This window comes from Salmo trutta, chromosome 20 (assembly GCF_901001165.1).
Source record: "Salmo trutta chromosome 20, fSalTru1.1, whole genome shotgun sequence".
Classification (NCBI taxonomy): Eukaryota; Metazoa; Chordata; class Actinopteri; order Salmoniformes; family Salmonidae; genus Salmo; species Salmo trutta.
This window is the reverse complement of record NC_042976.1, coordinates 13335261-13343012: the sequence shown is the minus strand read 5'-3', so window position 1 is coordinate 13343012 and position 7752 is coordinate 13335261.

Genomic DNA, 7752 nt, shown 5'->3' with positions numbered 1-7752 from the left:
GACTATCGCTGTGGCTATGAGCGGTAGCGGGTAACTATACCTCACAGTGATCTGATTCAGACCCCGATAGTCAAAACACGGGCGCAGATCTCCCTCCTTCTTCTTCACAAAAAAGAAACTCGAGGAGGCGGGTGAAGTGGAGGACTGAATGTACCCCTGACGCAGGGATTCAGAGACATATGTTTCCATAGCCTCCGCCTGTGAGAGGGGATACACGTGACTCCTGGGAAGTGCAGCGTCTACCAGGAGATCTATCACACAATTGCCCCATCGATGAGGTGATTGAGTAATTGAGTCGCCTTCTTTTTGGAGAAGGTGAGAGCCAAATCGGCATATTCAGGGGGAATGCACACGGTGGAGACCTGGTCTGGACTCTCCACCGTAGTAGCACCAATGGAAACCCCTAAACACCTACCTGAGAACTCTCGCGACCACCCTGTGAGAGCCCTCTGTGGCCAAGAAACAGTGGGGTTATGACAAGCTAACCAGGGTAGGCCAAGCAACATGGGAAACGCAGGAGAGTCAATAAGGAAGAGACTAATTCTCTCCATATGACGCCCCTGCGTATGACCCCCCTGTGACCTTCCTAATCCACCCTGACCCTAATGGTCGACTATCTAAGGCATGAACGGGGAAAGGCACATCCACGGGAACGATGGGGATCCCTAAATTATTGGCTAAAGCTCTGTCATTAAAATTCCCAGCCGCGCCTGAATCGACGAGCGCCTTATGCTGGGAACGTGGGGAAAACTCAGGGATAGTGACAAACACAAACATATGTACAACAGAGGGCTCTGGGTGAGAATGGTGCCGGCTCACCTGGGGTGACGCCAGAGTGCCCTGCCTGCTGCCTCGATCCCCACGGAACCAACTCGGCACCGACCGGCAGTCTGACCTCTGCGGCCATAGATGGTGCACGAGCGGGAACCCCCTCCGGTCTCCCTGCGCACCGCCCCTCCCAGCTCCATGGGTATCGGAGAGGGGGTGCGGGAGGATGGAACCACCGGACCCCGATCAGAACATCCGCGGGTAGCCAGCAGGTTGTCCAGCCGGATGGACAAGTCCACCAGCTGGTTGAACGTGAGGGTGGTGTCTCTGCAGGCCAACTCCCGGCGGACGTCCTCGCGCAGACTGCAGCGATAATGGTCGATCAGGGCCCTGTCGCTCCATCCCGCGCCGGCAGCCAGGGTCCTAAACTCCAGGGCGAACTCCTGGGTGCTCCTCGTCTCTTGCCTCAGATGGAAGAGGCACTCACCTGCTGCTCTACCCTCGGGCGGGTGGTCGAAGACTGCCCGGAAACGGCGGGTGAACTCCTCAAACTGGTCCAACGCCGCATCTCCCTCTCTCCACACGGCATTGGCCCACTCCAGGGCTTTCCCTGTGAGGCACGAGACGAGGGCGGACATCTTCTCACGGTCCGATGGAGCCGGGTGGACGTGGCCAGGTATAGCTCCAGTTGAAGCAGGAAACCCTGGCAGTTCGCAGCCTCTCCGTCGTACTCCTGGGGCAGGGAGAGGCGAATCCCACTGGAACCAGGTGGAAAAGGGGCGCTCAGAGAAGACCCCGGTTGTGCTAGTGGAGGCACTGGGAGAACTCCCTGTCTCTCCCAGTGGTCCATAGTCTGGACAACACGGCCCATGGCGTTGCCAAGATGGTGAAGCATTGCTGCGTGCTCCTGGACGCGCTCCTCTACCCCTATAACCGGGGTATCTGCTCCTGCTGACTCCATACTGGGTCGGTGATTCTGTAAGTGTGCGTGCTGGTGGCAGGGAAGTCAGGCGCAGGAGATCGAACTTGGTATAAAACAGAGTAGTTTAATAAGTGCTCAAAAACTCCAAAAACCAAAATATACAAAATAATACAAGTGGGAACAAAACCCGTCGCACACCAGAACATATCTTGCACATAGCTTACAAACAAACAATCACCGACAAGGACAATGAGGGGGAACAGAGGGTTAAATACACAACATGTAATGAATGGGATTGGAACCAGGTGTGATACAAGACAAGACAAAACCAAAGGAAAATGAAAAGAGGATCAGCAATGGCTAGAAGGTCGGCGACTTCGACCGCCGAACGCCTCCCGAACAAGGAGAGGGACCAACTTCGGCGGAAGTCGTGACAAGAGCCCAGTACAGGGAAAATAGAAAGGGACAGCGAAAGCACTGTAAATCCATTCGATTATTTTGCCTGTCCTCAGTCCAAGGATTTTGACTTATTTTTTCAGTACCACCCAAAACAAACCCCCCAAAGAGTCATTCCCAATATATTCCACTATAAAGATGGAACAAACAGAAAATGGCTGACACAATGAAGTAACTCACTCCTTGTTCTGCTCAGTATGTCTCGCCTTCGCAAAACCTTCAGCCACTGATAGTGCATTTGTCAAAGGAGGCATGCAGGCCTGGAAAAATGCCCGTCAGAAAGTACAGGAACATGAGAGAAGCAAGACCCATAGAGAAAGTGCAGAAGCCTTTTCCCTCAGAGCCAGCAAAGCAGAGATCCGTACCCTTCTGAGTGATAAGCAAATGTCAGTTCCACGAGACCAGGTCAGAAAGAGGAGGCAGGTCATGGAACATGTGATTGAGGTAGTTAAAGTTATTGTAAATGTGGACTTAGCTACAGAGGACACAGGCACAAAGCTGCATATAACTTGGAAAACATGGCCGTCAATCATGGCAAGTTTCTTGAGCTTATATTGTTGCTAAGCAAATATGATGTCTGCCTACAAGAGCATGTTAGTGATTGCATTGAGAAGAGCAAGAAGCAGATGGGAAGTAAAGGAAGAGGGTCCTTGGTAACTATGATGTCCAAAACAACAGCAAATAAAGTAATTGAAGTCATCAAAATGTTGATTCAGCAGACAATTGCTGTTGAAGTGAGAAAGGCAGAGATGTTCTCAATACAAATGGACACAACACAGTATTTAACATCCAAAGACCAGTGTACAGTAGTCACTGATGTTGTCCACGAGAGACTCATTGCGGTCATTGACTGTGAGTCATCAACTGGGCAGTACTTTGTGGACCTTGTGAAACAGACCCTTGAGAAGATGGACAGAGATATCAAACAGTGTGTTGGTAATACAACAGACGGAGCAGCTAATATAATAATATTCCTACAAGTGCATGAAGCTATGGGAGGAAACCAGTGAGGACAGGAGACACAGATGGCTTGATGTAATTGGTGAAACACGCTGGTGGGCCAAAGATGAGGCCTTGAGGAAAGTATTTGGACTGTGCACTTTACACAGATGTGGTCATCACTATGGAAAGAATTGAAAAGGATGTGACCATAAAACCTGCCATCTGAAGCAAGGCCCAAGTATGCTCTTCTAAAGTATGAAACCATACTTACAGCTGAGGTTTTTCTCAGGATCTTTTGAGCAGACGTCCCCTCTCTCTAAATACTTGTGAAGCGGCATGGATATCGTAAAAGCACAGGGCTTTTGCATTATACTTACTTACATTGTTGTAGCTTATGTTCAAGTTCAGTGAATGTGTGTGTGAAGTTGTTTGATACTTTTGATATGCTTGAGGCTTGAATATAAAGATCATAATTTGAACATTTGAGCTAACTCTGTATATCTCATTCTCTTTTTAAAAAGTGTAGGCAAATTTTTCTGTGTATCTAGCCGTGTACATTTGTATGTGCTATGGTGTATTCTATGGTGAGTTTTTGAGGGTGCACCCAGCATACCTTGAAAACTCAGTGTTCAGATAGGCTACTTGTTGGTCAGTCCCAAATGTTTGTATTTTGTAATGTGGATAACTTTCTTCCCAGATTATCATAGTGGCCAAATGTATAACTAGTTCTGTACCTGTTACGTCAACAAATAGGGTTATCCTACAAAATTAGCGGCTTCGTAGTTTGCATGAACAGGGTGGCCTGGGCTGGAGTCAAATTCCCAGCCTGAATTATTGTTTCAGTCCGCCCCTGGAGCAAAGTACACAGATATCCTTGATGAAAACCTGCTCCAGAGCGCTCAGGACTTCAGACTGGGGCGAAGGTTCACCTTCCAACAGGACAACGACCCTAAGCACACAGCCAAGACAACGTAGGAGTGGCTTCCGGACAAGTCTCCGAATGTCCTTGAGTTGCCCAGCCAGAGCCCGGACTTGAACCCGATCTAACATCTCTGGAGAAACCTGAAAACAGCTGTGCAGCGACGCTCACCATCCAACCTGAAAGGATCTGCATAGAAGAATGGGAGAAACCCCCCAAATACAGGTGTGCCAAGCTTGTAGAGTCATACCTAAGGCTATAATCGCTGCCAAAGGGTCTGAATACTTATGTAAATGTGATATTTCCGTTTTTGTTGTGTATTGTTTGTTGACTGATGAGGGAAAAAAACAATTTAATCCTTTTTAGAATAAGGCTGTATGTAACGTAACAAAATGTGGAAAAAGTCAAGAGGTCTGAATACTTTCTGAATGCACTGTATATGTAAACACAAAAATATATCTAATAATATGGTCCCATTCAAATGGCCCTGGATCTTGGCCCCTGGACTCGGTCCTGACAGTCTGAGATTTAGAAATGTCCTGCGGGGAATGTGACTCCACAAAGCACCCACACACTTGACATTCATTGGTAAAAGTTTAGGGAAGAAGGAAAACATTCTCTATGTATTGGCTGAGTGCACAACTGTACAGTTAAATTCATTGAGTTTGATCATTTAATGAGTGATTATGCCTGATAAAGGAACATGTATACACACCACAGGCCTGCAAGCTGGAAGACAGGGCTTTACGTTGATTTGAAACACTGTCCATGCTCTTTCATCCTGATAGGTGGTCTATACCACTGTTTGTCCTCTACAGGCTCAAGAGAGACTGCCTCCCCTCCGCTACCTCGAGTCACTACCCTTTCCCGTGGGGCGACTGGGAGGGAGACTCAGCTAGTCTCTTCAACCACAAAATGGGTCATTAGACTACAGAATTGGGACATAAATAAATACATGTTTGAGGGGAATAGGAAGAATAGACAGACATAATGACAGCGGACTATGTTTAGCCCAGGAGCATTTAGATAAACAGCAATACTTCCTGCCTACAGCCCCACTATTCACTGTTAAATAGTTGAGGCTTTTCCCTTTGAGGTGACTGGCTTTTATATAGCAACATGACATGCAGTGATGCTACGGCCGTTCCCAGCCGTGTTCAAACTAAGGTACAGCGGGAAGAGCAGAGGACACGGCTGATGTGCATTATCCCTCACAAAAGCTGCCTATTGTTTGCTTTATGCTCAGCCACAAATTGTAGGCTTTGTCCGTTACCATTTCTCTTGCTCGTTCCTCCCTTCTGAGACACATGTTGGTGCTGCATTGATAACCACACAGGGATGAAACAGATGACGTGTGGTGTTGTTGAACTCATCCCTGCTCTGTGTGTACGCTTTTCAGGCATACTATCTCATGAATATTCCCTGTGACAATTGATTGAATTTTAGTAACACAGAGAGCGGGACGTTCTGAACGTTTGCATCAGTCTAAAGTTTGGACGTGTTATTTAATTAAAGAAAAGATAAAGCACACTTACATTTGTAAGGCGTTATTATTTATCTATTTTTGAAAAAGACAGACTAGTAAATCTTTCCCAGAGTGTTCAAATTATTATACTAATTTTTAAGTCATTAAAAAACATTCTCTATTCTTCATTAAAGAAGTCATAATACACAAAGAGACTTTCAGTGCATGTCATCATTACTGCTTTGGGTTACTACTACTAGCAGTGCTACCATACTGAGCTGTTATCCCCGCACTCTCAACCCCCCCACACACACTCTCTGAACCCCCCCACACACACACTCTGAACCCCCCCCCCCCCCCCCCCCCACACACACACACACACACACTCTCTGAACCCCCCCCCCCCCCCCACACACACACTCACACTCTGACCCCCCCACACACACGCTGAACCCCCCCCACACACACACACACACACACTCTCTGAACCCCCCCCCCCACACACACACACACACACTCACACTCTGACCCCCCCACACACACGCTGAACCCCCCCCACACACTCTGAACCACCCCCACACGCTGAACCCCCCCCACACACTCTGAACCACCCCCACACACTGACCCCCCCCCACACACACACACATGCTGAACCCCCCCCCCCACACACACACACACACACACGCTGAACCCCCCCACACACACATACACTCTGACCCCCCCCCACACACTCTGAACCCCCCACACACTCATACACACACTCTGAACCCCCCCCCCCCCACACACACACACTCTCTGAACCCCCCCACACACACACTCTCTGAAACCCCAGATCCCCCCCACACACACTCCTAAACCCAAGCCCCCCCCCCCCCCACACACACACACACACCCTGAACGCTAGCCTCACACAGGGTCAGGCTCCATCAGCTGAGCTCACTGTGCAGTCAGTACAGGTCAACATGGCTGCTGGCGCCATCTCTCTCTCCTCTCCCTCAGCCACTTCCCTTCCCTGGCTAGCAGATTGTGCAATTAGACATCACATCACGTGGTCCACTTAACACTTAAAGAGTGTCATTGCTCTGGGTCAAGTGCACCTACGCTCTACTCACAGCCGGGTCCCACAGAGCTCTGAAGTGTGCTTGGACTGATTGAGGTCCCCTGAGGGGCTGCAGGGGAGGTCTGTCGGCCCATCATACAGGCAATGCTGCCTTATTGTACCTTAGAGGGGTAGTTCATTTCAAAATCAAAGTTTGTCAATCCAGATTCCCTAAATGGTGCTTTCTAGGATCCTTGGGATGACCCTACGCTAAACCCTGACCTTAACCATAACCCTTACCTAACCTTAACCATTTTATATTTAAACTTCAAATGGGATAGGGGACGCCCCAAGGATCACGGATAGCAAGGACCATTCCTAAATGAATGGGAAAGATAGTTACCATCTAAAATGATTAAAGTAGACAGTGGCAATCTTTCTCATTCATTTGCAATGCAGGCAGATTTATGCAGCTGGATCTATAAAACTTAGCGGGACTTATACTCGTCTCACCAACAGACTACATTTGAGGTCTGAAAACATCTGTGAATTATCACTGCCAGTAACTATAGGTGAAGATACATGGACTCGGTTGGGAATCTCCCTATGCAGCCAGAGCCATATCTAAAATAGACGGCTATGCAGCATGACATACAGTTCTCTCTATGTTGTGCTAATTAGAGGTTAAACAGAGTCTTTATACACCCTAATCACCAACCAACCCTGCTTGTTGGGTCTCATCCAGATTGATAATGACTAAAGGATGTGTATGGTTGGCTGTGGAGGAGATTCCCAATACCACAGAGCTATCTCTGTGGGGGTTCATCATACACACAGACTGCACACAGATTCACACAGTTGTGTGCAGTTTGGACACAAAGCCATCATTGTAAGATGGGAGAATATAAATAAATGAAATATCTGCATAATAAACCTGATTTACTGTCAGATATTAGAGATGAATGGGGTAATCAGTTTTGGGAAAGCTGTGGGGAATGTACCTCCCAGACACAGGAGGACCTCCCATGTATTCTCACTCTCTCTCACACACACACACACACACACACACACACACACATGCAGCCCACACAAACACATGCATGCTGGTGGGCAGATGCGCTTGTCACCACACTATAAAATCACCACACTGAACTGAGTCATGTGGACATCCCCTGCTGCACCCAACCAACCAGACTCTCAGACAACCTTCCGTCCACTGTCCCTCCCACAAGCGAGGTAGA